A 7,530-nucleotide genomic window follows, 5' to 3' on the forward strand; every position below is an offset into this window, starting at 1 on the left:
GGCAGGGGTCGGAGCTACCTGAACATGCAGGGCCTGTCCCCCAGCACGGCCCCCCTCCTCCCGGCTTTGGGTCCTTGCCAGCGGAATGCAGCTGTCCCTGACTGGCACTCAGATACGCCTGAGTGCACAGAGGGTGGTGTACAGCAAAGGGCTTATAAGTGGCGGGCAGCAAGGGCAGGCAATGCACGTGGCTGGCTCTACACCAGTGGGTCAGGCTGTCTTTTAAGGTTATAACCCCACAGTGCTTTGACTCCAACTATAGGTTTCTATTTAGCAGGCACTGGACTTTGCCTTCCGATTCTTGGCTTCCAAGTATCCAGCATTGATTTGTTTGTGTAGTTCTGGAAGTATTGGGCCCCCTGGAAAGATCAAAGGTTCGAGAAGGTTTCCTACTGGGATGGAGATCTACTGCACAGCTGGATGGGTGGATTCCTGAGTCTGGGGGATCTACCACACAGCTGAGATCCGTTGCTCAGCCAAGCTGGACTATTTCTTCGTACATCCAGCTGCATTGGCTTTGAAATGGGCAAGAAGAAAGCTGGGCAGGGAGATGGTGTGTCCAGGGGATCATGAAGGAGCTTAGCTGACAAGCCTGGTTTTATAACACACACTGCAGTTGCCTGAGGTTAGTCTAGCCTTGCTGCGCACAGGCGTATTCGGGGGGGGGCCCCTGATGCTTTTCCTTTGAGGGGGGCAGGGAGCAAATCTAACCAAAGTGCAGAGCTGCCCCCTGGTGAGGAGACAGCCGTTCAGACATGGCTCAGTGCAGGGCTCTCCGCCACCCGCGCTGCTGGAGCCAGAGGCAGTTGCTTAAACAGAGGCAGCGGGTTTTAAAGGCCATAACGCTGCTGCGTGGGGGCTGAGCTCTGTTTGACAACCTGCTCATCTCCATGGCGTATGGGAGACGAGCGCTAGTTCTTCCCTCTGCCCCTCCAGTCTTATGGCTGATGCCTTTCACCAGGCAGGTCCCCAGTGCAGCCAGGGGCGTGGCATCTGATCCTGAGACCCTTTGAATACTAGTCTGGTGGCATGATCTGCTCTTTGCTGCTGGCCTGCCTTGGCAATCCTCTTCCTGCAATGCTCAGTGATTTTTCCTTTTTGCTGGCCATGTGTAGGAGGCCCAGCTCGGCCCAGTGGGTAGTGCACCTGGGTTGGGCACCTGGGTTTAGTCCCAGCTGTGCTACCCTTGATGTGTGGCCATAGGCAAGTCACTGCCTCTCTCTGTGCCTCAGTTTCCCCTCCCACCCTTTGCCTGTCTTGTCTATTGAGGAGTTAAGCTCTTGGGAGCAGCGATTCTCTCCCACTCGGTGTCCTGTGCTCTAGGAATAATTGTGTCGCACAGCTTTCCCTGCCTTTCAAACAGGTCTCGCTGCGGTGTCCCTGCCCCTGGGCCAGTAGAGGGCAACAGAGAACTTTGTATCCAGTCAGCCATTCCCCAGGGTGTGTTATAAACATGTTCCCTTCACATGCTCGGCAGCTTGTTTGACCCCAAAACAGTGTGTTCCTTCCTCAAATATTTATCCTGCTGGTGGGTGACAATCGGGTATTTCCTGTGGACTGTTTGCACAGAATGGGAACGAAGGAGGGATCGGTTGTTATGACTCTTGCACTAGCTCTTGATGGCAAATGCCAGATGGTACCGAGCCAGGGAGAGAATCTCCTCTTTCATCCCCTTTGCTACCTCCCAATCAGCTCTTCAGGTGCATTCTCTGCATCCCAGGTGCATAACCCCTGCAGGTGGTTGCAATGGGTGCTCCCTCTACGAGGGCAAGTAGGGAAAACAGAAGGCTGGTCTTGTAGTTAAAGCAGTGCTGGGATTCAGGATCCTGGCTTTGCCACTGACTTGCTTTGTGGGGCTGGGCAAGTCACTGAGCTGTCTCCTGCCTCAGTTTCCCCAGAAGCGTCAAAGATGTGCATGGAACTTTGCGAAACGACTAGAGATGATGATTCCTTGTGCCAGAGAGCACAGGGAGAGGTTCTGCTCTCAGTTCTGTCTCTGCAGCCCCATGGATTTCGGGGGGAATATACTGGTATAACTGAGAGCAAAACCAGGCCCTTTCAACTGAGTGAAGGCAAGAGCCACAGGAGGAGAACACCGGCGGGAGGGGGAGGGAGGTGAACGCAAATCTCTGGCTGCCAGCTCTGCTACTGACCCACTGTACAGCCTTGGGCAAGTCCCTTCTCTGTGTCGCGGCTTCCCCTCCCACCTTTGCCAATTTAGAATGCAACCTCTTCTGGGGCAGGGTCTGTCCTTACTGTGTCTGTGCAGCGTACCCAGTCTCAGCTGGAGCCTCTGGGTGTGTCTGTCATACTTCCATACTCAGTATGTAGCTGACAGGGCCAGGAAAAGGGTTCCTGGCATAGGGGGCAGCAGGAGAAACAGAAGTCTGAGTTGAGGGTGCAGAAGGAGGAGGATGCAAAAACGGGATCCATATCTAACAATGACCTTGGCTGTACCTTTTACAGGGATTGAACCTGGGACCTTTAGGATCTAAAACCATGAGCTGCTATTGCCCGAGCTAAAAAAATCAGAGCTGCTGATCCAAGCCAAAAGTAGCCTCATAAATCTCTATCTGTGGTGCAGCTCCGAGCCATACCATGCTCTGTGCGTCACACATCACTCCCCAAGGAGCAGAGGCGTGAATGGTATGAAGGGTGGGAGATGTCAGGCAGACAGGGTGCTGGCTGAGCGTGCCTTGCTCGTGTTACTCTGTTAGCACTGGCAGTGTGTCACCACCAGTCAGTGTAGACACAGCCAAAGGGGGTGAGTGGCTTGGGCTGAGCCAGTTGGGAGCTGCAGACATCAAAAGGACACGCAAGTGGAGAGTAGGAAGCACAATAGGTCAGCAAATGGATCTTCCATCCTGTGAAAAGTTTAAATTAAAAAAAATATCCCGACTCAGGAGAGTCCAAGAACAAATCCCATTTCCGGACACTTTAAACCTTTTGGTTTGTCTTCGACCCTTTATTATTCTTTAAANTCTTCCATCCTGTGAAAAGTTTAAATTAAAAAAAATATCCCGACTCAGGAGAGTCCAAGAACAAATCCCATTTCCGGACAGTTGAAACCTTTTGGTTTGTCTTCAACCCTTTATTATTCTTTAAAATGTTATCGAGTAAATTTTGAAATGAAAAATCTTTTCAAAACAAACCCCTCCCGCCCTCAGAGTTTTCATTCTTAAACATGCTGCATTGGGATGCGATGACATTTTTTTCCACTCATTTTCCAAATGAAATATCATCGAAAGCGACACAATTTCCTGAAAAATATTGGGTTTGTTGAAATGGCATTTCCGACAGAAAACTGTTTTGATGGAATTTTTCCACCCAGCTTTAGTAGGAAGGCACTAAGGGGCTTGCAGATGAAACCAGGGAGCTTGACTTTGATCTGGGAGGCGGTCTGGGGCCAGCAAGGGGGCGTCAGAAGGGGCTGACAGTTTTTGCAGCAGTCTTGGCGGGAGAGGGGCTGAGTGTTGCGGAGAACGGGCTGCTGCAGTCGGAGCGAGATGGCCAAAGCCTGGATGAGGATTTGTGGTGGGAACAGTTGCATTTTAAGGCTGTCGTGGAGATAAAACCAGCTTCGGTATTGGGGTGGACAAAGTGAGAGACAGGAGATGGAAGTGAGGACATGGGGCAGCTGACAGCAATAGATTGAGGAGGAGTTCTGCCTTTGGCCTGGTGTCTTTGTGAGGCAGACACTGTTTACTATTAAGGCTGCCAGATGGTAGCAACCTTGGGTTGTCTCTGACCACGGCTGGATTTGAACCAATGACCTCGAGGTGAATCACTCCACGGCCCATGACTGATTTCCTGAGCCATCCAGCAGATTGACGTTGTATTTGCCTAAAAAAATAGGCACCCAAGCTGGCTCAAAGGTTATAACTATGGTGGTCGTTAGCCTGACATTTTTGCATCTGGATTGACGTCCCATGATTGTCATTGACTTGCCTGGGAGAGGAATCTGCACCACAGCCTTTCTGCTTCTAGCAAGCATCTGTATTGTTACCCCGACTGATGGGGAGGCCAAGGCGGGAATCTGCAGATGCAGAAGACTGTTCGATCTTCTCGCAGATATGGGAATCCAATCCATTTCCTGAAATGAATGGGAAATTGCTAAAAGGCGAAACCACAAATTAGGTATTGACTATCTGCCTACTTGGTTGGCCACCTGTTATAAGCAGAATCACACTTCCCTGTGCAATAGCATGCGTGTAGGGCGAGCAGGTACACACACACACACACAACTGTGTGCTTGATTATCTGGACAGCACAGTGGATTATTTAGAATTGTTCCCCTCTGCCCAACGGTGGTTGGGTTGTGTTTGTTCCACGTCTTGTGGCAGACGCTGTAGCCGTAGGACGTGCAGGATTTGGGGTCAGGTTTTGTTCTGTCCGCTGTGCCTGTTCTCCGGGGAGCAGGAGTTCTGAGTGAGAACTAACAGTTCCTGCTGAGCAGCAAGACAGTTGGGCTGAAATCCTTCCATCCCTCTTCAGTTAATATTAAACCACTAGCATGTGTTCACCCAATAACTGGGGGGATTGATTGCAGCTTTAACCCTGACTTCACTGGCTGAGCAGCCGTGGCTCTTAGCTTTTGCTACCCACCCACTCTAATGACAGCATTAGGGACACTCTTGTAGCCTGTCATATCAAAACAGAGGTGAGATAAGTATTGATTAACGCTGCAATGCAAATAACAGGCCTCAGGCTTGACATAAGAAGAATATGGCAACAACAATGCAGAGAGTGGCAGGGTAAGTTGTGTTTAACTGATGCTTCAGCTTCAAGTAACCTAGGGAAGGTCAAGCCAAATTACGATATTTTAGGATAAGTTTAGGGAATATGTACGGGTGAAACGTACATGTATTAACCTCAGAAATACCGTGGCGACTAATTGACATAAATGCTAATGACAGTGCAACTCGTGCGAGAAATCAGTAAGTAACCAATTAACAGTGTGTACCCACAAAGATACGGAAGGCTGTGGAAGTTTAAATGAGGAAAAAGGCCAGGGAGACATATGAACATGGATCAGATACAGGGGGCATCAGCGTAACCTGTTATAAAAGCTGGTAGCCAGCCTAGATGCCATGGGATACGCTGTAATGTGCCGGACTGCTGACTCTCTATTGGCTGTACCACCTGCTTTGCGATTTCCCCATGAGGAGGAGAAGGCAATGCAAGTGCCGGACATTTCTCTTATTTGTTATATTACATTATGCACAATTCTGTTTGTTATGCTCATCAGATTACTAATCAAAGTAGAGGTGATGAGGCTAAACTGGCTCATGGGTAGTGCCCTACCAAATTCACGGCCATGCAAAACGCGTCACAGACCATGAAATTTGCCCTCCCCTCCCCCATGAAATTTGATCTTTTATGCTTTTACCTTATACTATACAGCAGGGATCAGCAACCTTTGGCCCGCGGCCCGCCAGGGTAAGCGCCCTGGTGGGCCCAGCCGGTTTGTTTACTTGCCGCATCCGCAGGTTTGGCCGATCGCAGCTCCCACTGGCCATGGTTCGCCGTCCCGGGCCAATGGGGGCTGCGGGAAGCGGCGCGGGCCGATCCCTGCTATACAGACTTCATGGGGGAGACCAGCATTGCTACCCTTACTCCTCCCTGCTTTCAGCGCTGGGAGGCCGGAGAGTGGCGGCTGTTAGCTGGGTGCCCTGCTCTGAAGGCATTAAGACTGGCTCATTCTAGCCATTCTTGGTTGGTCCAAGGAGAGGTCTTATGCACCAACCTGGCAGTTGTGATCCATTGAGGTGCTCCTATTATTGGTCCCCAGCTTCAAACCTCTGGCTGGGGTGCTGGCTCTCTTTGTGAGCTAGTTTGCTGGCCATGGTGGAAGGCCCAGCATTTCCCTGAGGTGGGTCTGAGAGATGTCTTTTCTGCGGCCATCTTGGGGATGGTAGAGAGAGGAACATGTGCCATCATAGCCTTGTGGCTGTTGACTGTACTAGCTCCAGGAGCGGAGGGTTTGTGCATTGCCAATGCTGGCTGCAGGTGGCCTGCTGTAATCTCGCTGGAGTTATATTTTTTTAATGTAAATGCACTGAGAGGCCAGGCGTGTCCTCCATCCATATGGATCTGTGTGTGCGAGGGGGAGAAGTGGAACATGGGATAACGCACATGGAGGAAAACAGCTGGATTTTCTCTCCCTAGAGATGTAAATCATCTTCCCCGCTAATGACTGAACCACATAATAGTTTTGAGTCTCCTTGTAGCTTGTCCTTTTGCTCAGGGAGTAGAGAGAGGCTTTTAGATGAAGAGAGGTCAAGTTCAGTCCTTGCAGATGGCCCATTCATGTGCACAACTGCTAAATACACCCACATGGGCACAGCTGCCCTCTTTGCATGTGCATTTGGGACAGTTGCACATGCAAATTAAAGATACAGGTGCATCTGTGTTTACACACCATTGTTTTTTTTAAAAAAAACTGACTTATTTTTACATATCCTACTTCCGAATGAATTTTTGTTCTAAATTCAATTCCCCCCGCGCCAAAAAAAAGTTCTGTTGCCTTTTTGCTTATCCCCTTCACTGAGCAAAAAAGTATTGCCAAATATTTTAAACAAATATTGATGATCGATATTGCAATCACATGCAATGTCTTTGGGGACCATATTGTATTGAATCTATGAATGGTTTGTGTATGACTGTGTTCTACTCCATGGGGCAGGGTTACCACAGCTTCTCCAGGAACTAAAAAAAGTGATTCAGGTGAATCACTAAGATGATACATCCCTCGAGAGGTATCACCCCCTGGAGAGGTTTGCATATACTGGTTCAAACTGAGTTTTCCAGAGACTGGGAGAGAAAGAAAAGACCGTTTGTCTAAAAGGATGAGCTTGAACTGACACAGAGTCTTCCTTCTGATCCAGTGAACGGACAAGGCCTTCTGTCCAATGGGGACCCCAACTCCTGAAGAAGGGTTGGAAAGACTTTGGCTTGGTAGGGTGGCGTAAGACTGATGGGTGACACCTGTTATGTTTAGTGTGTTTAAATCTGTTTATTGTTATACATTTTCTCGGTGATGCTGTTACCTTAACAGTAAAGGTGCTTGCTTAGAAGAAACTATGTGGTAACTTGCAACTGCTGGCAATACACGGTTCCTAGCCCTCAGAGAGAAAACAAAGCACTGTTAGGCAGAGGGGCTTGCTGCTAAGGCCTGGACCTGTGCAGCCTTCCACCCCCCATTCAGAAGGGAGTGGGACAAGGTCCCTGCCGTGAAATAGGTGATGACTGGAGACCTGACTGGTAGGGTTACCATATTAAAACATTTAAAAAAGAGGACACTCCACGGGGCCCTGGCCCCGCCCCGGCCCCACCCTTCTCCGCCCCCATTCCAACCCCTTCCCCAAAGTCCTCCCCCCAACTCCACCCCCTCCCCTGAGCGCCCTGCATTCCCCCTCCTCCTCCCTCCCAGCCACGCGAAACAGCTGCCCGAGCGCTACCGGCTTCACGGTTTGCCGGGCAGCCTCCAGACCTCCAGACTCTGTGCCCCCGGCCAGCCGCTTCCCCAGC

The 7,530-nt window shown here is 50.2% G+C and overlaps 1 long non-coding RNA gene across 1 annotated transcript in view; it reads left to right on the top strand.

The window, feature by feature from the left end:
• Window positions 1-398: 398 nt before the first annotated feature.
• The window catches only part of LOC117886775, a 65,720-nt gene continuing 58,588 nt past the window's right edge, over window positions 399-7,530 (top strand). The window contains exon 1 of the long non-coding RNA XR_004648050.1: window positions 399-625. This is a non-coding gene — a long non-coding RNA (uncharacterized LOC117886775). The remainder of the gene's footprint in view (window positions 626-7,530) is intronic.

This window comes from Trachemys scripta, chromosome 13 (assembly GCF_013100865.1).
Source record: "Trachemys scripta elegans isolate TJP31775 chromosome 13, CAS_Tse_1.0, whole genome shotgun sequence".
Taxonomy (NCBI): Eukaryota; Metazoa; Chordata; order Testudines; family Emydidae; genus Trachemys; species Trachemys scripta.